Here is a 24,705-nt window from a genome sequence, read left to right as displayed (position 1 = left end):
GCATATTTCTGTGGTTATTTTTGGAGTACCGTCATATGGCAGGAGGTGGGCTCTGGAGGTATCCTTGAGCTCAGCATTTTCTCCATAGGCTGGTTACCCGGGAGATTGTACTAGAGGACCTGCGTGGCCCTTTCCCCATCAGTGGATTCTGTATTTCCCATCACTGTCTCTCTGGCTGTTTCCCGGGGTATTGTTCCGTCTGGCGTGCCCGGCCCTCAGCCTGTCTCGGTGGCGACCCTCCTGTGGGCAAACAATGGTCTGGGTGTGCTGGCTGGGCAGTCACAGTGTGCTGCAGGCGATAGCAAAGCTGTGCTTCATTCAGCTGTGGATGGTGTGAGGTGACTCCTGATCAGCCCCTTCTCCATTGCTGTGGATGAGGTGTGGCTTCTCCAGCATCCCCAGAGAGACCAGCCCATGCATCCGTCTCCTTCCTGCACTCAGCTGGCACTTTCCCTCCAGCTTTCTCATGCTACACTTGTCCAAAGAGATTTTTGCTTCTGAAAAACTCGGGGTGTGGGAAGCACATTGTTACTCTGGTCTGTTCCTTGTGGGTCTCCACATCCACGGGAGGGCTCTGGCTGTGTCAGGCCCCTTGGACCATGGCTGGCGAGTGGCTCTGGTGGCCTTCAGCTGCGTGTCCTTGTTGCCATCGGGCAAGTTTGGAGCTGAGGGAAGGCTGTCTGGCTTTGGGTGATGCTCCTCGCAAGAAGGGAACTAATTACTCTTTAATGATGCTGGTTTAGAGTCTGGCTCGGCAGGCACGGAGCCCATCCGCAGAGCTCCCCGGGGTGCTCGAGCCGTGCTCTCCATGAGGACCTGTCTCTGCTGCGTGCAGGGATGCAGGGCATGTTCTGGAAGCTGGGACAGGTCCAGAGCATTCCCTCCTTACCCAGGGATGACCTCCATGTTTGGAGTCAAGGACCAGGGTGCAGCTGTCTCCTGTGGGGTGTGAGCCCCACTGGGAGGGGAGGATCCCCATCCCTCCTCTTCCCACCACCCCTGTGCCATGGGCATTGTTTTCCTCAACGCAGCCGTTCCCAGCAGAGCCCTGGGCAGGGCTGTGGGGTGCAGAGCCTGGTTTTGGCTGCCTTTGGCAGGGGATGGGTTCTTCCCCTGCTGCTTTGGCTACTTGTGGATGTTGTGCCTGGAACTGTCCAGAATTCTTTATCAAATTTTGAGATGTGTGCATTCTCCAGAACTCTTAGGGGAGATGTCTTGGTCTGGAGGAAGCGTCTAGAAAGGGTTTTTGAAGTCCAGTATCAGATTTCTGGGCTAAAGGTATGAGTGTAGCAGAGAGCCCATGTTCCTGGCGTGCGGAAGGGGAAGGCTTTGGTGCCTTCCCTGTGCAGTGGAGACACAGCGCATGCTGGGCCCCCTTCCCTGGGCTGCTGCCGTGGTTGCCACCACCACCACAACCTTCCAGGGAAAGTGTCTCCTGGCGCCTGATGTCTTTGTGGCCAGGAGGGATGGCTGGCTCGGCTGAAGAAGTCACTGCAGCATAGAATGGGGAAAATCTTAAAAACCCATTTTCTTACCCCAGGCAGCTGAGCTCTCTGGTAAGCTCTGGGTGATGACCTTGCTCCTGTTGAGGAGCTGGATCCCTCACTGATTTACAGACTAACATGAAGGCTTTCTGCTGGCAGCACCGAGCCCTCGTCCTGCAGGTCCTCTGGCGTCGCTCTGGGAGTCCTGCCTGCCTTCCCCTCCCTCCAGCACTGCTGGGGACTTCTGCTTTCCTAGGGGAGCCCTTCAGACACACGCAGACCAGTCAGGTGCCTGACTAATTCTGTCCCTAACAGAAGAAATCTTTCCCATAACTAATTAGGATTTCTAAATTAGGAAGCTGCAGAGAATGGCCTGTTGGTTAAAGGGCAGGGGGTGGCTCTTCCCAGCCTTGCTCTGAGCTTCCTGCTCAGACTCACAGACATCACTGGAGTGTCCTTTGCCTTCATTCTCTTTGGCTGTGCACTTGGGCTATTTCCCTGCTGCCTTCCTTCCCCTGGGCACGGTGCTCCGGCGCCGAGTGACAGCTGGGCCGCCGATGGGGAGCGCGTGTGCGCGAGGAAATGGGCTCAGTACGGGCTCGGCTCCGCGCAGAGCGGCGTGGGCGGCTGCAAGGCCTGCGTGTAGTAGACTTTCATGCGGTGCCTGTCACTTGGAGGTCTGAGCTGAGCCTGAAGCTCCCTCTGCCAAAGGAGAAACACAAAACAGTGGTAGTTCCCAAGTCCCCGGGTGCTGGGAGCTCCTGCGCAGGGGAACTTGCGCAGCCACGAATACCCGACCCTCTCGCTGCACCTAAAATGAGCTGGCGCTGAGGCTGTGACAGCGATGGCTGCGTGGCTCATTGTTCTTCTTGGAGCAGTCGGTGACTCTGAGTCAGCAGGTTTGGGATTGTCACAGCCTGTGCTGTGGTGCTGAGCAGCGGGGCTGGCCCTGACCCTGCTGCGGGGGGATGTGGGGTGTGAGCCTGCACTCACAGGCACTGCCAGCTTGTGCTGTCCCTTGAGCCTGGAAGGAGTTGTGTCTGTGGGAGCTGGGGGACAGCCTCCCTTGGGAACCCCTTCCAGCTCCTAGCCTGTGCCATTCGGGTCTTTAAGACTGCGCATCACTGCTGCTGGCCAGGATTCCTGGTCTGGTCCTTCATCATCCTCTTGTCTGGAGGTGGAAAGTGTGGTGGGAGAAGACTGTCTTTGATGGGGACGTGTTGCAGTGCTTCCCTGTGGCTGCAGATCCAGCCTTCCTCTCCTTCCAGCCCTTGAGTGGAAGCTTGTGGGTTGTCCAGGACCTAAGTGTGTCTTCAAGTGAAGAGGAGGAAATCTGGGCAGCCACGTTTTCCAGTGTGGCAGCAGTGGCTGCTTCCTGCAGCAGCTCTCCCCCACACAGCGTGTCCCTGGTGCAAAGCTGGGTGCTGGCCCCTGGCCCCATGGATGGCCCTTGTCTTGGAGGACAGCTGCTCCCTCTGGCCTGCCTTGCTCCAAGGGGATGAACTCTTTGGGGATGTGTGCAGCCATAGAATCGTGGCTTTGGGTGCGAAGGGACCTTAAAGTTCATCTCATTCCAACTCTCCTACCATGGGCAGGGACACCTTCCACTGTCCCAGGTTCCTCCAAGCCCCAATGTCCAACCTGGCCTTGGACATTTCCAATGATGAGGCAGCCACAGCTGCTCTGGGCACCCTGTGCCAGGGCCTGGCTGCCCTCACAGGGAAGGATTTCTCCCTAATATCCAGTCCTAAGAAGAGCTGTTGGGCTGAAATTTGGTATGACTGGGACAGGAATCAAGGTTTGCTCTCCTTGCACTGGGCAGGGAGTGGTGGGACTGTGTGGAATGGGACAGACATCCCAGAGCCCTGGATGGGTGATTTGGCACAAATTCTTGTGTCTGCTTGTCCCAGTACACAGCTGAGGGGGCTCTGGATGCAGCTCAGAGTTGTCAGTATCCTGACAGGTGTGTGCGCGCCCCTGAGCCCACTCCTGCACCCTCCCCAGGTGTGGGAGCAGCAGACAGAGCCTTAAAATCTGGATGATAATGCACTGGAAGGGGATTTTCTCTCCATCTCCTGCGGATGGTCTATGTCTTGTCCCCTGCAGGGCAATCCTGGCTCCCTGCGGGCTCAGCAGGGCCCCGGGCCGGGCCGGCCTCACGCAGGAGCTGCCGTGGCCGGGAGCAGCTGCACAGCACCCCGGGCCTGGCGGGATCACGGCGCCAAGGGGACACTGGGCTGACCTATTGTGCTCAGAACACGAGACAAATGAGGCTGAAGCGGCAGATCTGTGGCTGCCAGCAGGTCAGCAGTTTCAGTCAGGCACTTGGCCTCTTTGTGGCAGTGAAATGTGGCCACAGGTCGGGATCTGCTCCATCCCCCTCTCAGTGCCCAGCCTGCTGCCCACCAGCTGTAACTGGACCCTGGGCCCACCTCACTGGGTCTTGCCATCCCCAAGCCCTCCAGGGACCTGAGGGCCGCTGCTCCTCGGCGAGGGGCTGGGGTGGGGACAGGAGCAGGTGCTGCGCCAGTGCAAAGCGCATCCTGCGTCTGAGGCGGTGCTGAATGGGGATTCACAGCCCAGCCCTGCTGCCAGGTTCCTCCCACCGGCTCCTTCCTCCCTCTGCTCCTACTAACCCACTGCCGGGGCCCCTCGCTGCCTGGCAGCAGCGGAGATGTCTGCTGGTATCCTTCCCCGAGCATCAGATGGAGAGGAAAACACAGGGTGGAGTCAGCTCTCGCACAAAGGAAATGTTGAGGTATCGTTTCTGCCTTCGGTGAATTTTTTTAGGTGGCTGGGGAGAGATTAAACAGGATCTTAACACATTCACAGCCCCCTTCCCACCTCATTTTCCTGTGAATCTGTTGCTGTCATGGTATCTTTCGGATGATATTTTTAGCTTTGCCTTTTCCTTTTTTTCCCCCTCCTCTCCTCGTATCAGGCTTTTGAAGGGAAACACGTTTCTATGGGAGAACAGAATGAGCCATTTCACGAGACATTTTGTTATGGGCAGAAGGGCCGGGAAATCTGATTGTGTGTTTGAAATGACACATTCCGCTTTGTAATCAGCTAATCGGCCTGGCTGGGGCGAGTGCCAGCAGCGAGACATCCTGGCCAGGCTGGAGGCAGGGCAGGGGGTGGACCAGCCCCCGGCCCAGCCCGACAGGACCATCCCCAGGTGGCCACACATGAAGGGCCGCGGTGCTGGCGGGGGGGTCCTGCAGGTTTTTCTCTCTGGATGCCGTGGGAAGCGCTGCTCTGTGCGGGAGGGAAGCAGCCGGGTGTTGTAATGAGGAGCACTCTGGGGCTGGCAGTGTCTGTGCTGGCAGCCCCCTGCGGAGTGCGGGGCTCGTGGTGCCTGACAAAGCTTTGGGGCTCTGCTTTGGTGATGCTGAGAGGGATGTGGCAAAGGGCTCGAGGTGGGAGAGGGGTGGTTGGACAGCTGGGGCTGCTGCTCACTGTGGGAAGGTGCCGTTTTTGACAAGGATACAGACTAATGTTGATGGTGAACTTTGGCAGGGGAAAATTCCAGCCCGAATTCTCAGCAATGTTTCCCTTTAGGAGGTTTACTCAAGTCCTGATAGATGAAGGTCCTGTGGAGTGAGCTGGCCAGAACAAGAGAAGCCTCCTGTGAGGGCTGAGCTGGCTCTGGGTATGCACATCCCTGTTACCTCTGCAAATTCCCTAGGGCTGTTCTTCAGGGAACCAAGGAATGCTTCCTGCTGGTAGGGCATGGTGGCCATGGTAGCATAACATCTCTGGAAGTGTCCAAGGCCAGCCTGGATGGGACTTGGAGCATCCTGCTCTAGTGGAAGGTGTCCCTGCCCATGGCAGGGGATGGAACGAGTTGGGCCTTGAGATCCCTTCCAATCCCATTCTGGAATTCCATGGGATGAGTAAATCCCTGCTTGTCACCTTGGTCTGGTGTGAGACCCGTCTGTAAGAAATGCAGCTGACCTGGCGTGACCAAGGTAAGGCATGTAGAGAAGGTGCAGCTCCCCCTGTTTTGGGGACAGGGTGACTGTCAGCACTCCTGGCCACCTCCATGCTGCTGATGGAGCTTTGGAGCTCAGTCCCACCCTGGCCAGGCATGGGAAGGCCACGGTGGTGTTGTCCATGGATTGGTCCCTGGCGTGGTCCATGGACTCCTCCGTGTCTCCTGGGCTCCTCTCCAGCAGTGCTCCCTGCCCTGTGTGTGCTCCTGCTCTGGACACTACGAGTCCTTGTCCCTTGGCTGGACCCATCAGCAGGTTTGCAAGGTGCTGGTCTGAATCTGAGGGAGCTGGAGCAGTGCAGGGCTCCTTCCTAAGCCCAGCCAGCGGTGCCTTCATCCGTGTGCCACCACGTCCCAGCGCCTGTCCCCAGGCAGCATCATGCCGACCTGTCAGGGCAGGCTGGCTGGTTGTGATGACGGGGTGGTGACAATGTGGGTCACTGTGGGATGTTTGTGAGCCCGGGGCAGTGTCTGTGGCTCAGAGACTGTCCACACCAGCCCGGCACCGGCAGAGCTGTGTGGCAGGAGGTCGTGGCGCAGTCTGGCGTGGATTTCTGCTTGCAGGAGCGTGATGGGGAGCTGTTGTTTGTGGGCAGAAGCAAACAGGGCTGGGGGAGGCCTTGCTCCCACTGCTAGTATATTAATGAAGCGTTCTGAGAATGATCCTAATTGATGCAGTGTCTCACATCCCAAAATGGCCAGAGCTCAGAGGCTGCACAGCAGCCCCGGGGCTGCGGCCTCTCCCAGGGCAGGAGGGTTGCTCTGGGGCTGATGGGGAGTGCAGGGGCTTTGTTTGGCAGTGTCAGCACAGGCAGGCTGGGGAGTGCCGAGTGCCACTGCCTGTGGTGGCTGCATCCTCCCTCCTCCCTCGCAGCAGGCACGGGGTGCAGCCCTGGGCACAGCCCTGGCTGCTGGGGCCACTGGAGCCATACTCCTCCTTCAGGATGTGTGGGAAGCTGGCTGCTCCTGCACCTGCCTGCCCATCTCTGCCGGGCATCTATCGACACCCCTTGAGCTGGGAGAAGAGAAATCCAAGCACATAAACCTGGAAGCAGCGTGGAGTACCCAGAGAAATCACTGGGCTCAGCAGAGAACGAGCAGGGCCGTGGAGGCTGTGCCAGCGTGGGGAGAGAATCCCACAGATCCCCTGTGTGACCTGTGTCTGCAGCTGGGGCCAGCAGCTGCTGGTATTGGAGTCCATTCCGGGGTCAGCTCTCTGTTGGGGTACCCATGTGTCCTGCTGGAGAGAGAGAGCCCTTCTCATGGGTCTCTTGGTCTGCCCTGGCTCCTGTGATGCCTTGAAGTGGCTGCCTGAAAACAGAGGCTAGACAAGACTAAGAGAATAAAAGCAGGTATTTATCTGAAGGGCCTTCAAAGGTACACCCTGGGAGTGTAAAGGCTCCAAGGGGCTCCACCCAAGATGGACGCTGGGTCATGGGTTCTTCACACTTTTATAAGTTTGGTCCATTTGCACATCAGGGTTAATTCTCCAATTATAATTTCAGTTAATGATATAATTACCCCAATTTGCCCCTCCTCTTCTCAGGCTTTAGCTTTCACATTTTGGGGCCTGGAACAATCAAGGTGTCCTTGGAGAGCAAACCTAGAGAGGGTTTGTTATGCCTGACCAGCATGAGAGGACAGCAGCTAACAGGCCACACAAAACTTCAGAGTTACACACTAGGCAGTACAGGATTTGAAAAATATAGAAGTTAAGACCTAAGGCATCACCTGAGCCTCTGAGCCAGGGGCATCTCCATGAGCAGAGGAGGCAGGTGAAGGAGAGGGAGGTTTGTCTGGGCTCTGGATGGAGTGGTGTGGGCATGGGACAGCAGCCCCTGCACGCCAGTGGCATCCCTGGGTCCGTGGGCAGTCCCGCTGGGATGCTCGGGTGCTGGGCACTGGTGTGGGAGTGCACAGGCCCTGTGACAGTGACCCTGCGGTGCCTGTGCGTGCCACCAGGGCTGTGCGTGCCACCAGGGCTGTGCGTGCCACCAGCGCTGGAGCTGGGCACAGGGGTGCCCTGCGTGGCCACCCAGCCCTGCTCCCCACACCCCAGGACAGCTGAGCCAGTAAAACCACATGGCTGGGAGAAAATCTGTGCCCGCTGGGCAGGGGTGTACGGGAGTGTACCCAGAACCAGCACATGGCGACATGCTGCCTGTGCTTCCCCAGGGTGACGGACACAGGGAAGGGCCGCGCAGGTGGTGGCTGTGACCCCCTCCTCTTCACCTTATCTCTCTTGATCACCTGCTCAGGGGTGGGCTTGTTTCCTTGGAGGTGCTGAAGCTCACAGCCTTGTTGCATCAGTTTTCTGTCTCGGTCCAAAGAAAAGTGCAGCAGCTTTTGTGCCTCCTGGGAAAGCTGCCGTGGGTCGGTGCTGCTCAGGGCAGCCTGTCGGCTGCACACAGCTGATGTTTGCTTGTGCAGAGTGAAAGGATTTTGCTGAATCCATGGGAGGGGTGGGAGCTTTGCATAGGCCTGCTTTGCTTCTGCCCGGGGGGAGGCTGGGCCTTGCCTGTCCAAGGATGTTTGAAAATTAACCCTTGGAAAAGCGGGAGGTGTCCCTGCTGTGCCAGACCGCGTTTCCTCCTCCGTGACACGGCAGTGCCGCCGGGCAGATTCTCTCCCTTGTCAGGTGCAGTTAGCGTGTACAAAGTGGCTCTGAAGGGGCTGTTGCAGGCTGGGCTGTCCCTGTTCACGCTGCCATGGCCGGGGGAGCGGGGCTGGCTCTGGGGGTCCCGCACCACTGCCCCGCACCGGGGCCCGCAGCCAAGGCCCTGCCGACCAGATGCTGCCCTCGGTGTCACCGTGAGCCACAAGGATGGGTGACAGTGACAAAGGCACAGATGGCCTGAAAGGAGACCTTGGGCCATGCCCAGGGGATCCGGTGGCACTCGGAGCTGTGTGGGCTCTGCAGCACTGCCGTAGTAAATATTTGCTGTTCTCTGGGAAGGAGCGGGGCTGGCTGCACATCAGGAGAGCAAAACGACGTCTAAAGCAATCCACAGCTCCCATTTCCAGCAGGGAGATTTGTGTGGAATCCAAGCACAGCGCCGGAGCCGGGCAGGCACCCTCTGGTGACAGCTGTAGCTGTCCTTCCGAGCGCTTGCCATCATCTCTGGGAAGGGCTTTTCCCTTCTTTCTAACCAAATCTGATTTCTTCTTTGCAGGTTGTGAATCGTGCCCAAGGCAAGTGCTGAGAGCAGCCCCTGGAATCAGCGTGAGTTTATCCTGAAAGCTTTTGTTCTCCTTTCCACATCCCACATGAGGCTGAGTGGGTTTTGCAGCACAGAAAAGGTTGCTCAGCACGGAGAGGTGCTGCAGGGAGAGGCTCGTCTGCCAGGAACCCCTGGGAATCTGGCCTGCTCCCACCAAAACACCAAACTGCTAGGCTTGGGCTTGTGGTGGCTTTCTTTGTGTTGGGATTGCTGCCTGGTTTAGCTGGGGCTCGGGCAACAGCCCCCTTGCCAACAGAAAGGCTCCTGCAGGCTGCCCAAATCCCTGTGCGCCGACGGAGCGGCTTTGGGATGTCACACTCAGCGCCGGGCTTCCCTGCTCTGGGTTTCCATGGTCTCTTTTGTGTGGAGGCTCTCAGGAAGGCAGCAAACCAGCAGTGGTGTTCTGCTGGCTGCAGATCCCTGCCCAGGGCTCAGGTCCCTGGGCTCACGGGGCTGGGCACAGCTGGCCTGAGGCGCATTCCGGGAAGGCCGGCACTGCCGGGCAGCTGGGAGCCAAGCATGGGAAAGGTCTGAGCTGCAGAATTCAATTGCTGTGATGCCTGAAAGAGTCGAGGGCTTGTGGTCCAGGCCTTTTCAGGGACCCCCGGGTCCCTCCAGCTGGTTGAGCTGCTCCATTCCAGGGCCCCACTGCACAGCCCAGTGGCATCCATGTGAAACCAGATGTGAGCTGCTTCCAGGGGCCCGTGTGGGCTGAGGTTGGCTGTGGGGACAAGGTCTTGCTTCTGGCTGTGGCTCTCTGACCTGCAGAGTGATGTGAGCCTGGGCAGAGCAGGGCTGCAGCACGACCCTCACCCTGAGCTGAGGTGGGAGGATGATGTCCTTGTCTGAAAATTGGGATGAGGCTCTCCACAGCTGCACCCCGCTGTCCTGGCTCTTTCCCAGGTGACAGAAGTGTGTGGCAGTGTGCACCACAGGGCTCAGACCCTGCTGCCCACAGGGTTTGGCTCCTGCCCACACGAGGCAATGGGTGCAGGTTCTTCATCCAGAGGTTCCATGCCCAGAAGGTGCTGGGCACTGCCCAGGCTCCCCAGGGAATGGGCATGGCCCCGAGGCTGCCAGAGCTCCAGGAGCTCTCAGGGATGCCCAGGGTGGGGTTGTTGGGGTGTCAGTGCATGGCCAGGGGTTGGACTGGATGATCCCTGTGGGTCCTTTCCAACTTAGGATATTCCATAACTGTGGGTGTGGATGTGGGCAGGGGGTCTGAGTCCCTGCTGAGGGCTGTGGTGGGCTGCTCTGATGGGCTCCTCAGGGCCAGAGCTGGCTCTGGCTCGGAGCAGGGCAGGTCTCCACGTTTCATGAGCAGTTTCTCACCAGCTCTCCTCCTCCAGGCACTTTGTGAGATGCCAGCTCCACCCATGCCCGGGGCTGCAGGGAGAGCCAGGAGGATGGCAGGGCTTCGGGAGTGGGGTGAGCAGTGGAGCTGGTGGAGGCAGAGCTGCAGGCCCAATGTCACTGGTGGATTTCATGTGCTCCTGCATGGCCTCAGTGTCCCTCGAGGGTGGGGTCAGGGTGCCCTGGGCTCTGTGCTGGGCTCTGTACCAGGAAGGCTGCCTGGGAGGCTGGGCACCCATGTGGGAGTGTTCTGCTCCTGGGCAACGCCCCAGGAAGCTCTGCCCCTGGATGGGGTGCAAATCCCTGCTGGGGTCCCCCGTGCTGGGGTGGTGTGAGGAGCAGGACATGTGCCATCCCCATGGTGACCCCTGGTACCCAGCCAACCCCTTGTCTTTGCTGGTGGCTTTGGTGGCCCAGGTGCAGCTGGGGGGCAGTGGCCCAGGTCTGGCTGTCTCTGGCTTCACAGTTCCCCCTTGTATCTCGTGAGCGCTGGGCCTTGGGGCAGCTGCAGCAGAGCTGCTCTGTGTCCCTGCTCTCCCAGCTTGTGCCGGTCACCCCCAGGTCCCAACTCCCCCACAGGTCTGGGCAAGCAGATCCTTCCCAGCACAGCCCGGGCCAGCCAGGCCAGCTGCTGCTGTGTGCCCAGGGAGGTGTCCCCCTGCTTCAGGAAGGGTTGGTGGCACTGAGGTCGTGGCACAGGGGTTGTGCTGGCAATGAGCTTCTCCTGTCTCTGGGTTCCAGCAGCTCCCGCACAGCTGCTGCTGTATCCCAGCTCCTGGGCAGGGCTCCTGGCTGCTGGGGTTGGGTAGGGGCTGATTCCTTGGGAATCCGTTGGCCTGATGGTCACTGTAGGGTTAGGGTTAGGGTTAGGGTTAGGGTCCCTTCCAGCTGAGCTACCCCATCCTCCTCGAAGTGGTGCACAAGGTGTCACCACTACCTTGGGGAAAGTGACACTTTATCACCACTTTAGACAGAGACAGGGCCCTTGTGGGACTGCAGAGCAGAGGATGATGATGGGGGGGAGAGTGCTTGGCCCTTTCTTTGGAAGGCAGAGAAGATGGGGAAGGCAGGGCTGAGCCTGTGCCAGGACTGGGCTCCTTTTGTGGCTCCCCTTGCTCTGGGTGCAGCTCCCCTCCTCAAGCTCCTCTCCTCTTCCAACCCGCTGCTTTCCAGGATGTCTGGCCCTGTGTTCCTGCACAGCTGATCTCCCCTGGCTGCCACATCCCAGCACAAGGCAGCTGAACCCGTGGTCTCTGCCTTCCTCTGGGGGCAGGAAGGATGGGAGCCAGTCAGGGGCAGGGGAAGAGCATTCCCTGGTGATGGCCCTTCCACAAGGGCTCCACACCCCTGCCTGCTCCTGGAGTGCCACCCAGGGGCCTTGCTGGTGCTCCACAGTGGGCAGTGGCATCTGAACTGGCTTTGCAGGGCGCTGGCTGCTGCCATCACAGCCTTTGGCTCAGTGTCCCTCCCCTGCTGCACCAGAACATCCCAGGGCTGTGCTCTGCTGCCATCCCCACGTGAGGGCTGGAGCAGGAGGGCAGGGATGGCTGCAGGGCTGGTGGTCCTGCCCCCTGCCTGGGCTGACCGCTCTGCTTGGCTGTGGCACCTTTTGGACAGTCACTCCCCATCCCAAAAAGCACGGGGGGTCAGCAGGGCAGGGCCAGCTCCTGGCACTGCCACTCCGTGCCCCAGGCAGAGCCCCGGGGCTGTCGGGATGTGTCACTGGGGGGTTCAGTCCCACAGCTCTGCTCACGGGCAGCTTTTAACGCCTGCAAAGCTCAGGTGGGCACGGAGCCCCTGCTGAGGTGCCCCCTCAACAGCCTGGGCAGGATTAAGTCCCTGTAAAAGGAATTGGCCCAGGACACTGCACGGATCCCCTTTGGCCTCAGAAAGGCTGTCGGGCTGTTTTACAGAGTAGTTGGGAGGATGAGGCTGTTCTGTGCTCCCTGCCCTTCACCACTCGCCACAGCAGGACCCTGGCAGCCCTGGCACAGCCCTGGCACAGCCCTGGCACAGCCATGGCACAGCCAGTGGGAGCTGGCAGTGCTGCCTGCGGGTACCAGGGCAGTGCCCTGCCTGGCCCTGCCCCGCCCTGCCCCGGGGCTGCTGCTGCACTTTCCTCTTGATTTGGGGCCCATCCTGGCTGCAAGACATGCCTCGGTCAACGAGCCTTGCTCTGTGCCATCCCAGCTGCTTGGGCTGAGCAAACAGGTTTGTGGTATGTGGCAATGCAGGCCCTGAAGCCTGGGGGAGCTGCCAGCTCCGTCAAACTCTCGGGAAAGGCTGGCTGCTGGCCAACCCCCTGCTTGCCTTGGCCCACCCTTTAACCTCTTGTGCATCACAGCGCTCAGGAGCTGGGCTTCCCCTGTGCCGGGTCACGGCGGGGCGGGCTGGGGTGCCCACCCACTCTGACCCCTGTGCCCGGCTGTTGGAGCCTGCTTAGCCCAGAGCCACGCTGGGATCTTGCCACTCCTTTGGCATGCAGGGCTGCCTGCTCAGGCAACAGGAGCTGGGGCTTTCCTGGGAAGGTGCAGCTTTGCTGCCCTGGTGGCCCTGTGCTCGCCCAGGCCCTCGGCAGGTGATGGAGAGCTCTGTTCCCACCTGCTGTCCCACCCTCCCCACGGCTCTTGGCCAAGGGTTTGAGGGCTGGGCTGGCTCCTGCCTTGCTGCACTGGGGATCCCTGTGGGGCTGGGTGGAGAGGAAGAGCTGTCTGCTCTCAGATCCCTGTGCAGGAGGATTTGCCACCCGGGAGTGGTGTTTTAACAGCTTTTCTGGCACAGCAGGGCCCAGGGGATGTGGAGCTGTGGGCAGCATCTGAGCAGGCCCACTGTGGGCTGGGGATCTGCAGGACTTGCTCCCTGGGGAGCAGCAGAGGCTGGACCGTGTTCAGGAGAGCACCTGGCCCTGATGCAGCTGTGCTCTGGGGCATCATCTTCCAACAGCACCTCTCTGGCTTCTTCCAGCCCATTTCCCACAGCCCTTGCCATTCTTTCCTTTCTCTGGGAGCCCCTGTGCAGCAGGCAGGATGCTTGGTGGGATGCTGGGGGGTTGGTGGGGCATTGAAGGGAGCTCTGCGCTGTGGAGGAGCTGTCAGAGCCTCAGGCCACCGGGCTTGCTGGGTGGAGTGGGAGGTTGGGTCTGGTTGCCAGTGGTGCCACCTGGAGATGCTTGCCCAGCTCCCGTGTGCTCGCTGTCACTCAAGGGAGCCAGTGCTGAGCAGTGTTGTCACTCCACCTGCTCCACAGGTCCCACCTTCCTCCAGCCAGAATCCCAGTGCTTGCCAGTGCAGCCACTGGTGTGGGGGCAGGTGGGGTGGGCAGGAACAGCCTGTTCCTCACTGCGAGGCTGTGCTTCGTGGTGGGTTTTGGATGGGAAATTGGGAATGGCTGAATTCGGGAGGATGAGGGAAGGAGAGGGCTGCCCTAATCCTACTCTGGCTTCAGCTCGGCTTTTGTGCACAAGCCTGCTCAGCTGCGAGTGAGAAGGTACCCGGGTTGCCGGGGAGACAGAGCCGTGGGATGTGGCGGATGCTGCGGCCGTGCGGGGAGGACTGTGCCACCCCTGGCTGCCAGCAGGGACAGCCCCAGGGACAGTCCCTGAGGCTGTTGCAGGGGCACAGTGCTGAGCCATGTGTGTGCCAAGAGGCCTTGGTGCTGTGAGCACCCTCACCGGTGGCTCCTGGTGGCTGTGGGTGCCCTGGATGGTGCCCTGAGGTCAGGGCAGGCTGGGAAGAGTCGGGTGGCTGTGGGTGCTTGTGGCATGGAGCAGGGCCCAGGCTCCAGAGCCATCGCCAAGGGTGTCCCTTGTGCCAGCCCCAGCAGGGTGATGCTGTCTGGGGAGGCAGGTGGCCTTGCCACCACTCAGCTCATCCCCCTGGTGACCAAGGTGGGCAGCCCCAGCTCTTGGAAAGTCCAGGCTTCTCTCCTCTTCTAGAAGGGACCAGTCACGGACCACCTTCAGGTGCCCAAGGGGTGCCCAGGGACTGGCGAGCAGCGGCACACGGTGCTGTGCCAGCCCAGGCTGGGTGGGATAGAGGGCTCAGGCTGCAGTGGACTGGCTGAGCTGGAGCCACCTCTGGCTTTGTGTTCCTGCTCCTGCCTGAAGCTTTCCCAGTTCAGTTGGGAGGGCAGGAGCAGTGCCAGCCTCTGCCCAGGGCTGCTCCCTGGTCCAGGACCCTGGACACAAATTCCTGTGTTGGGATGTGCTGTGGTGGGGCCAGACCAGCTGTGGCTGTGGGATCCCTGCTCCCATCCTGGCTGTGGGATCCCTGCTCCCATCCTGGCTGTGGGATCCCTGCTCCCATTCTGGCTGTGGCTGTGGGATCCCTGCTCCCATCCTGGCTGTGGGATCCCTGCTCCCAAGGTAGGGCTCAGGGTGCCTGGGTTGGGACGCTGCTCTCAGAGCAGGAGGTTCTGGTGGCTCTTTCAGGCTCTGCCTTCCTCGGGCTCTGCCCTTGGGTGTGGTGGGGAGGGGAAGCTTTGCTCCGATTTGCTTTTTGCTTCCCCTTTATTTATTTATTTTTATGTTTTTAAGCTTTTTCTGCAGCCCTTCCTTCTCTTGTCATTTAATTGTCCAAGTTCCCTGAATACTTGTCACCTGCCTGGGGGTAGAATTTGAGACACATCAAAGGTAGCTGAGCTTCTGCAGGCACTGAGCGAACATCCTCTGGGAGCTGGGGAGAGATTAAACAGCCAGGAAGAACAACTGCTGTGCGCAGGGTTGTCCAGGAGGTAAAATGGAAGGGCTGGGGGAGAGCGAGGGAAAAGCAGCAATATTTGCTTCCCAGAAAATGTCTTCCCTGTGCCTGGGAGGGGCTGGCATGGGGGACCCTCCGTGGGGGGAGGCCTTGGAGGGAGCTGGATGGGGGCACTGGAGGCTGGAGCAGCTCTGCAGCGGGGGCTCCATGCTCGCCCGGGGCTGGCCCTGGGACGGGTCGGGATTGGGGCCGGTTGTCGGGATTGGGGCCGGTTTGTCGGGATTGGGGCTGGTTGTCGGGATTGGGGCTGGTTGTCGGGATTGGGGCCGGTTGTCGGGATTGGGGCCGGTTGTCGGGATTGGGGCTGGTTGTCGGGATTGGGGCTGGTTGTCGGGATTGGGTTGTGTGGGAGGGGCTCAGCTCAGCTCCCCCCAGCCTGCGGGAGCGGGGCAGGGGACAGCGTTGGTGAGATGGCAGAGCTGGGGGCACACCTGGCCTGGAGCCGCCGGGTTCTGAGGGCACAGCGTGGGCAGGGGAGGCCGGGAGGGGATGGAGCTGCAGCCGCTGCTGCCTGTGCCAGGGCTGAGTCAGGCTTGAACTGTCAGCTCAGCAGGGGCAAAAAAGGAGTTTTCAGCTTTGTCTTTGGGAGTGATACAAAGCAAATGGAATAAATCCCAAGCAGGGGCATTGTTTGTGGTGTCAGGCCTGGATCAAGGCAGAGCTTGGAGAGGTGTCAGCACCTCGGTCTCTGGCACAAGCTGGTGCCAGCTGCACCTCATAGGGCTCAGCAGAGCAGCCTTTTGGGCTCCTCGGGGCTGCCCTGGCCCTGCTGGGGCCTGTGACCAGCCCCCTGAGCCTTGGTGAACCTGTGCTCGGGAAAGAATGGATTTTTGGGATGTTTCTTTTGGTTTAAAACCCTCATAGCAATAGGCATTTTGTTGCAAAAAAAAAAAAAAAATCTCCTTACCATATCTTAAAAAAAAAACCCAAAATAACCCACCTAAGATATTCTCCTCCACTTCCCTGAAAAACCTTAGGGTTTGATGCTGCTGGTGGGTGAGGCAGTGTGGGATGCTGTGCCCCAGCACATCCATATGCCAGCAGGGATGGGTGCCCTGGCTGGGGGTGGGGGCAGCTGGGGACTTTGGGGAGCAGCCAACTGCAGCTCTCTCAGGCTCCTCAATGCCCAGGGTGCAGTGCCAGGGTGCAAGGGGGCAGTGCCAGGGTGGGAAGCTCGTGGGAGCCTCCATGTGCTGGTGGGTGCATTGATTTCCTGCAGCACTGGTGATCAGTCGGATTTTCGGGTGCCGAGTCAAAGGGAAAGCTTGGATTTACTCTGTACCTCTGACCTGTGAGAGGTCAGAGCTCTGCTAGAGACACCAGTGCTGGGGGTAGTTTTAGGAAGCCCTCAAAGGTCTGTTTTCCAGCTGGAATTTTCCATGGTTAATACAGCAGTTTCCTGCTCCTCTTTGCAGCCAGGTAAGCTGGAAGGGAGATGAAGAGCAGCATAAATTGCAGGCAGGGCCCAAAAAGACATTTGCAAGAGCACCTCTGTCCCTTGAGCTCCTGCCTGTTTCATTTATGGACCTGCTGCTCTTCTCCTGTGAACTCGTAGCGTTTTCTTCCATGAAAATGAATTTTGAGGTGTTTGGAGGATGTTGGCTTCTGTTGGGTGTTCAGCCTGGAGAGGAGAAGCCTCCAGAGAGGCCTTAGAGGCCCTTCCAGTGCCTTAAGAGGCTCCAAGAGAGCTGGAGAGGGACTTGGGACAAGGGATGGAGAAACAGGACAAAGGGGAATGGCTTCCCACTGCCAGAGGGCAGGGATGGATGGGATATTGGAAGGGAATTGCTCCCTGTGAGGGTGGGGAGGGGCTGGGATGGAATTCCCAGAGCAGCTGTGGCTGCCCCTGGATCCCTGGCAGTGCCCAAGGCCAGGCTGGACAGTGGAAGGTGTCCCTGCCCATGGCAGGGGTGGCACTGGATGGGCTTTAAGGTCCCTTCCAACCCAAACCATTCTGGGATCCCAGTCAGCTGGACTGGCTCTTGAGATGGGCTCAGAAGGGCTGGAGGTGTTCCCATGTGTCCTTTTCCTTGCCCTGTATAGCATTTATCAGTTTCTGGAGGCAGCAGCTGGACCTGGGGTGGGAGGGTCTCGTTTAGACTGCTGCTCCCTTTGCTGGAGGCCTTTGTGCCGAGGTGGGGCTGAGCTGTGGGGTGCAGCGGGGCACATCCCGGTGGAGCCAGCTCCTGGTGCTGCAGCAGGGAGGGGAGGCTGGTGGGCAGCAGGGCCGGTTCCTGAGCTGCCCCGTGTCCGCAGCAGGGCCGGTTCCTGGGCTGCCCCGTGTCCGCAGCAGGGCCGGTTCCTGGGCTGCCCCGTGTCCGCAGCAGGGCCGGTTCCTGGGCTGCCCCGTGTCCGCAGCAGGGCTGCTGCTGGCGGCGGCTCCTGCGGGATGCTGGTCGCTAAGCAACCAGCAGAGGTGGAGCTTCCCGGGTACCATTCCCAGCGCATCCCTGCCCAAGCCCTGCCTGCCTGCTCTGGCATTCCCACATCCTCCCCTCCACGATGCTGCCCACACCACCCTGTGCTGGGGCAGGAGAGCACCCCAGGGTGTCTCTGGGCACCACCAAACCCTGATTTGGGGTTTCTCTGCCCAAGATCACTGAAACCCTTCCCTGGGGAAGGAAGATGTCTTGGAGCTCTGTTGACCCTTCTGCTTGGGATTCCCACCTCAGCACTACTTCCCTGCCTGGCTCTGGGAAGCAGGGCCAAAAGTGGAGAGCCCCAAGGCTCCTGCACCGTGAGACACCCTGCAGCCCTCGGGCTGGGCGTGTGGGTGGGCTGGCTGTGGAGTGCTGCAGGAGCAGCTTTCCCCTCTGGGACAGTTGTGCCCAGGGAGCCTGGATGCCTTGGGCCCTCCTTAGGTGCTGGCTGTGTTGGGACAGGGACACTCAGGCTGGTACAGGAGGGCTGGGTGGCCCTCAGGGTGACCCCAACCCTGCCTGGGTACCTTGTGGCCTTGGCTCCTGTTTCTTTATGCCCTTCCCAAGGCCGAGTGCTTGTAAGGCACTGGGAGGGTGTTTGGCTCAGGTGACACCCTGCAGGTGGGAAGGAGCCTTCTCTGTGCCTGGAGGACGGGGAGGATGTTTTGGGGGTGGCTTTAGCCCTTCAGTGCCTCCCCAGGGCTGATTCACCACGTGCCACGGCACTGGAGGATGCTGTGTGCTGAGCACCTGCTTTCTCCCCAGCCTTCTCCTGTCCAGCCTGTGCTTCTTGCTGGACTTTGCTGGAAGAGCTGAAAGCCCCGGCTGTGCTGTCGGATCGGGAATTTCCCCTCTCTCCTCTGCTGGTGCGGTCCCTACTCTGCTGACCGTGCAAGCCGTGCCTTTTGAAAGGTTGGTGTTTCCCTGGAAGAGGCACATTCCTGGCTTTACGGGGCTGCCTGGAGTGATGGAGGGGACAAGCTGGGCAGCCTTTGGCTGTGCAGGAAGCCCCAAGGGACTTCCAGAGCCCTGGGCTCTTCCCTGGAGCAGTGGGCAGGGATCAGGCAGTGGGGTGGGGTTGCTGGTGGCTGTGCAGGCGCAGGGAATGCCTGGTTTGCTGCTGGATCCTGCCACAAGGACCTGTCCCTGATGCACCTGCTGCTCCCAAGTGCCACACTCTGGGACTATGGGATCCTGTGCTCTGGGCGGAGTTTTGGGGTCCCTGTGAGCCTGCAGGCAGGTGTGGCTGTGCTGACATGAAGGTCCCCAGTCAGGGAGGGTACTGGTGAGCAGCAGGGATGGCTCTCACGGAGCCAAGGCTCTGCATGGGAGCAGAGGATGGTTTTTCACCACTGGTGACAGAGAGGAACTTCTGCTTGTGCTGCTGAGTCCCAGGGAGAGAGTGAGGGAATTGGGCTGGAACTGGAGAGCTCTGGAACAGCATCATGCCTGTGGCACCTCCAGGGGCTGTGGGACTGTGGAGCTGCTGGGCAGGTGCCCTGGCGTGGCTGAGGGCATCAATAGGGCCTGGCTTTTGCAGGTGAGATGGGGGGGCCCGTGGGTGCCAAGGAAAGCAGGAAAGCCCCCAGAGCACTGAGTGGGCAGGACGTGGTGTGCCCCGAGGACGGTGCTGTGACTCCAAGGCTCAGTGGTGGCACACGGTGGCTGTGGCACTGCTGCTGGTCCCCTCCTGCTCCGGTGGGAGCAGGGACAGAAACCAGGGGGGACTGGGGGCTGCAGAGTGTGCTGGCTCTTCTCTCTCCCTGCTCCATGGTGTCTGGGCTGTGCTTCCATCTGGAGAGGCACTGGGTGCTTGCAGGGCCTGACCCACGGCTCTCCTGCCCACCAGCTGGGACATCTTCATTTGAGCCTTAATGAGGCTGTGGAAGGTGTTTCTTGGCTTCTGAGGGGACACAGCAACTCATTCCTGGACTTATTTTCTCAGCTGGGAGGTGTCACTCAAAAGGATAGGAGTGAAACCTTGTTTAAAGCAGCCCCAAACTTCCCAGGTCTGGCAAAAGGACCGTGTCCCGCCGTGCGAGGGAGGACGCTGCCTTCGCATCCTGGCAGGCTCAGAGGAGGAGGAGGTGCCTCAGCCCAGCCCCCTGGGATGCAGCAGAAGCCGTGCTCCTCTTCCCTGGTTTTTCCTGGTGCCAGAAGGGTTGGGGCCAGAGCAAGCTGGAAGGAGGGTTTGGTCTCTCGGGATGGGCTCTGCCCCGGCTGCTCTCAGCAGCTCTCTGGCAGCTGTGTCATGGTGAGCTGCCACCGCTGCCTGGCTCGGGGGACGACTCCCTGTCAGTTTGGTGGCTTCTTTTCCTCCCCCCAACTTTCTCATGATTCATTGTTGACATGTGGCACGCTGCCTCTGGAGCTGCAGGGATGCTGATCTCCACTTCCAGGGTGTAGCTTTGTGGAATAAGCTCAGGCTGCTCTATTAACCCCGGCTCAGGGGCTGGCAGCGTGGGCAGGAGGTCACTGCCTGTGCCCTGCAGGCGATGATGCCAGGGGAGCACAGAGCCTGCGGAGGGGAGGCCCTTTGCTGCCTGGCAGCTCCGTGTGCTCCAGGGTCAGATGTCTCCACGCTGCCTGGCTCGGGCATGATGAGCGAGCAGATGTCTGGGCTCCAGGCAGCTGCTGACATAATGTAAATCCATAATTGCCCAAACACACATTCAACACATGTCAATTAAGGCTGGGCTGGCTGCAGGGAGGTGGGAGACCCCCACGCCATGGGCTCCTTTCAGGTGGTGGATCCCAGAGCTTCTGGAGGTGTCCCACAGGATCACTGCCTTCGTGTGAGTGTGTTCCCATGAGATCATCCCACCCTTACAGCCTTTGCTCTCCTCTTTTTCCCCCCCTTGACCCAATTCTTTGCTTGGCAGCTCCAGCCTGGCTGTCACACTCTGTGTCAGTGATGAGCCGCTGTCTGCTCTGTCTGCTTCACTGGTGCCTCAGCCTGGGCTTGGCTCCTTTTCCCTGGCTCAGCATCCATGGGGAACTCCAGGTCAGGTCAGTGGAACTGAGCACACCAGCTCAACAGCCCAAGCTTGCCATGCTGGCTCGGGGCAGGACAGCACCCACCTGTCTGGACAAAGGTGTCTGGAGTCACCAGCAAAGCCCTACAGGGTCTGTCCCCAGGAAGGGGCTGGTCCAGCCAGCCTGGAGGAGCCCTTCCTGCACTCCCTGGTCAGGCAGGCTCTGGGCTGGACCCATCCTCTGTGCCAGAGGGACAGGAGTGGACGTGTCCCTGCAGTTTCCCTGGGAGCAGCCTCCCGTGCTCAGTCCATGGTGATCTCCTCCACTGACAGGTTCAGACCTCTTTGCTCTTCCCCTCCTGGACTGCAGAACCATTCCGGTTGGAAAAGGCCTCCAAGATCATTGGCTCCACCCTTTGACTGATCACCACCTTGTCAACTAAACTGTAGCACCGAGTGCCACATCCAATCGTTTCTTGACCACCTTTAGGGGTGGGGACTCCACCACCTGCCTGGGCAGCTCCCTTCCAATGCCTGGCAACCCTTTCAGTGAAGAAATTTTCCAAGGTATCCAATCTAAATCTCTGCTGGTGCAACTTGAGGCCGTTCCCTCTCCTCCTGTCCCTGTTCCCTGGGAGCAGAGCCCGACCCCCCCGGCTGCCCCCTCCTGTCAGGGAGTTGTGCAGAGCCACAAGGTCCCCCTGAGCCTCCTTTGCTCCAGGCTGAGCCCCTTTCCCAGCTCCCTCAGCCGCTCCTGGGGCTCCAGCCCCTTCCCAGGCTCTGTTCTTATCCCTGGACACACTCCAGCCCCTTGATTTCTCTCTTGTGAGGGGCCCAGAACTGGACACAGCACTCGAGATGAGGAGCTGGTGCTTCCCGGTGCTGTGCTGCCATGGGGTGAGACAGCTGAGGTCAGGTTGGCAGGACAAGATGACAGAGCTCACCTGGGCTGGTGTGGAACCTGCTCACAGGCTGGGGACCTGAAGGTGAAGAGGGAATGCTCTCACTGCCCTTCATGTTCCCGGTGTGATGTTTTTGAGCTCAATAGCATCCTGCTGGGCAGGAGAACAACGTGCTCTCCTGCTCTGACATCCTTCCCAAGGCTCCTGGCCAAGGCGTGGGCAGGAGCAGGCTTGGAGGGGACTGGGGCAGCGTGGCCGTGACCCTGCGCATGTGTGCGGACAGGGAGGGATGTGTGGGGTGAGGCTCAGGGAATGGAGGGACAATGCCTGCAGGCACCTGGCGGCCACAGGGAGGGTGGGATGAGGTGGATGGTGGTGGCAGGAGAGGAGCAAAGCTTGTCCCAGCACCGCAGTGTCCCTGTGCTCCTGCGGGAATCGAGGTGCCCAGGGGATGCGGTGCGAGGCGAGCAGGAACTGCTCACTGTAAATGGAGAACAGCAGGAGAGATTGTGATTGTCTGGGAAAAGACTGGGAGGCTGAAATACCCCTCTGTGACTGACCTGAGCAACACTGGAGGAATAGCTGGACCTGAGGAGGGAACAGAGGGGGATTGAGAGAAGTATGCAGGGATGAGGGGTCAGAGGAAGTTTTGCACCAGAGGGCAGATTTCGGTGCTGTGATCACAAAGCTGGGCTGTCCCAGCTAACGGAGACCTGCAGCAGCCAGGCAGAGAGGAGGAGCGAAGCCCAGGGGCCATCCAGTCCGTTCCCTTAGGGAGCAGCCAAGGCCCTGCAGGCGGGAGGAGGAACCGAATGTGTCGGGTTGGGCCCCGGCAGCGCTCGGTGCCCCTGCCCAGGTGGACAGAGAGGAGCTGCTGGGGCTGCAGGGTCCTCCCTGGGCAGCTCCACAGGGCTCTGGAGTCCTGCTGCTCTTGGAGAGCCTCTGGATCGGCCCTGGGAAGGACCAAGGCCAGAGCCTGATGGAGCTGAGCAGGCACTTGGTGCTTGGGGTGGAGTCAGGTTCTGCTGGTCGGATGGTGGCTGCAGAGGGCTTCTGTGACCCACCAGGGCTGTTGGCTTCTCCGTGCAGGATGGAGCTGTCACTGCCACCTGATCCCTGCAGGGCTGGTCTGTGGAGGGGTCATGGAGGCCTGGGGACAGTGGGGAGCTGCAGAGCTTCAAAGAGTGGGAAGGCAGAAGGAGCTTTGTCCTGGCTGCTCAAGGCAGGGACAACAACAACAGCCCACATCTGGAGGGAGGGAGGTTTGCTGAGAGGGAGAACAACTCTCTAAGCTGAGGAGGATAAAGCCCTGGCACAGGTGGTGGTGCAGGAGAGGATTTATGGAATCCCAGACTGGTTTGGGTTGGAAGGGACCCTAAAGCCCATCCAGTGCCACCCCTGCCATGGGCAGGGACACCTCCCACTGTCCCAGGCTGCTCCAAGCCCCGTCCAACCCGGTCTTGGACATTCCCAGGGATCCAGGGGCAGCCACAGCTTCTCTGGGCACTCTGTGCCAGGGCCTCCCCACCCTCCCAGGGAACAATTCCTTCCTAACATCTGATCTGAATTTCTCTTGTTTTAGTTTGGAACAGCTCCCCCTTGTCCTGTCATTCTCTCTCCATGTAAAAAATCTCTCTCTCTCTATTTCCAGTGATCTTTAGGCTCTGGAAGGGGTTCTGGGGTTTCCCTGGAGCCTTCTCCCCTCCAGGTGAACACCCCCAGCTCTCCCAGCCTGGCTCCAGAGCAGAGGGGCTCCAGCCCTGAAGCATCCCTGTGGCCTTATCCACTCTTCTCTCCATCACGGAGCGTTCAAGGCTCGTCGGGCCGGGATGGATGGAGCTGCTCCCTGTGTGGAGCCGAGTGCATTCCAGCACCTCTTGGAGCGTTGTCTCCCTGCGCAGGGGGGGCTGCGGGCCCGGGGCTCCCGCGTCAGCCGCATCCGGAGCCTCGCTCACCTCTGTGAGTCAGCGTTTGGTGCCGATGATTCACGGCGGTGAGAGACAGCCACGGGCTGCTGCAGCGGGGATTAATGGGCTGGAAGGAGGGCAGCGCGGGAGGAGCTGGAGAAGATGTTTTCCCTCATCTTATCAGCATTTCCCGAGCCTGGCTGCCAGGTACAGCAGCTCTTAGATGGGGAGATGTGCTCTGCCTGCCAAGGGAGCTCCAGCACATCTGGCACCACTGTAAATCATGGAGCCACAGAATGGTTTGGGTTGGAGGGACCTTAAAGCCCATCCCATCCCACCCCTGCCATGGGCAGGGACACCTTCCACTGTCCCAGGCTGCTCCAAGCCCCAATGTCCCTGGCCTTGGACACTTCCAGGGATCCAGGGGCAGCCCCAGCTGCTCTGGGCACCCTGTGCCAGGGCCTCCCCACCCTCACAGGGAACAATTCCTTCCCAATATCCCATCCCTCCCTGCCCTCTGGCACTGGGAAGCCATTCCCTGTGTCCTGTCCCTCCAGGCCCTTGTCCCCAGTCTCCCTCCAGCTCTCCTGGAGCACCTCCTGGTGCTGGAAGGGGCTCTAAGCTCTTCCCAGAACCTTCTCTTCTCCAGGCTGAAATCCATTCAGCTATTCTGAACCAACCCAAGCACCATTGTTATGCTTCAAAAATCTTATTTGGGCATCTTTCCATGTCTTTTCTGAGCTCAGATACCATCCCCAGGAGCTATGAGAACTGCCCACAGGTACAGTGCTCTCAGGGCCTTGGCCCATCCTCGGTGCTGTAGCTCAGGGTGGGGTCAGAGGCTGTTCTCCAGCCTCAGTGCGTGGCCAGGCCGGTGCTTCCTAGCCCCTGCTTTCCTTCTGAAGGACTTCTGCAGAGCAGGTGCCCTGTGCCAAGCTGGATCCTGAGAGTGGGGGCTTTTTTTTGGTTGCATTTTGCAAGGCACTGAGGAGTTCCCAGTTCAGCCCCAGTTTGGGTGTTTGTAGTGTCGGGGCACCTGGATGCCAGAGGATTCTGCTCGGCTTTGTAGGGGCACCAATGCTGCTGCTGTGAGCTCATACAGAAGGGAGACTGGGGAAGTGTTTGCTCAGCAGAGCAGAGCCAAAGGCGGGTAGGAAAGGTTGTTCCAGGCTGAACCTCTTGCCATCCATCTCTGCCAAGGCTGCTGTGGACCGGCTCAAGGGGGATGTCTGGCCATGGTCCTTCCCTGGATGCTATTCCTGGCTCCTGTTCAATCTCCTTTGACACCTTTTTAGTCCTTTTGTGTATCTGTGAGATGCTTCAGAGGATGGAAATTTCCAAGTTCCAGTTTCCCTGCAGCAGCTGGAGCCCAGCAAAGCCACACGTGTGCTTTAGGACTCGGGGACTGAGAGCTTCAAACCCTCAGGTTGAGGGGTGGGTGCTGTCCGGGGACTTTGGGGTTTGTGCAGGCTGAGGGAGGGGTCAGGGTGTGTTGGCTGTGCAGTGGTGACGCTGCATTAATGGGGATAAGCCATCCATTATAAATACATCCTGAGCAGCAAACAGGCAGGGAGAGCAGCCTGGGCAGGGCTGATGGCTGCTCAGAGGCAGCCAGGAACGTCTAAAGGCTGTGAAGCAGGAGGGAATGGGAGTAAATCCCTTCCCCAGCACGGGGTGTGGGCACTTCTCACC

At 59.8% G+C, this 24,705-nt stretch overlaps 1 protein-coding gene across 13 annotated transcripts in view; it reads left to right on the top strand.

Annotated features, from left to right (window-relative positions):
* The window catches only part of EPB41L1 (erythrocyte membrane protein band 4.1 like 1), a 65,020-nt gene that overhangs the window by 571 nt on the left and 39,744 nt on the right, over positions 1-24,705 (top strand). For 11 of the 13 annotated variants that reach the window (XM_039563234.1, XM_039563236.1, XM_039563237.1 and 8 more), the window contains exon 2: positions 8,652-8,701. The gene's annotated coding sequence lies outside the window, so the exon portion shown is untranslated. Of the gene's footprint in view, positions 1-4,142; positions 4,243-8,651; positions 8,702-14,586; positions 14,784-24,705 lie in introns of those variants that run through there. The other 2 variants (XM_039563233.1, XM_039563230.1) reach the window with 2 other exon arrangements.

The sequence above is a fragment of the Corvus cornix genome, chromosome 20, assembly GCF_000738735.6.
Source record: "Corvus cornix cornix isolate S_Up_H32 chromosome 20, ASM73873v5, whole genome shotgun sequence".
Lineage (NCBI taxonomy): Eukaryota > Metazoa > Chordata > Aves > Passeriformes > Corvidae > Corvus > Corvus cornix.
Note: the sequence above shows the minus strand (reverse complement) of the source record. Positions and strands in the feature narration are given on the sequence as shown.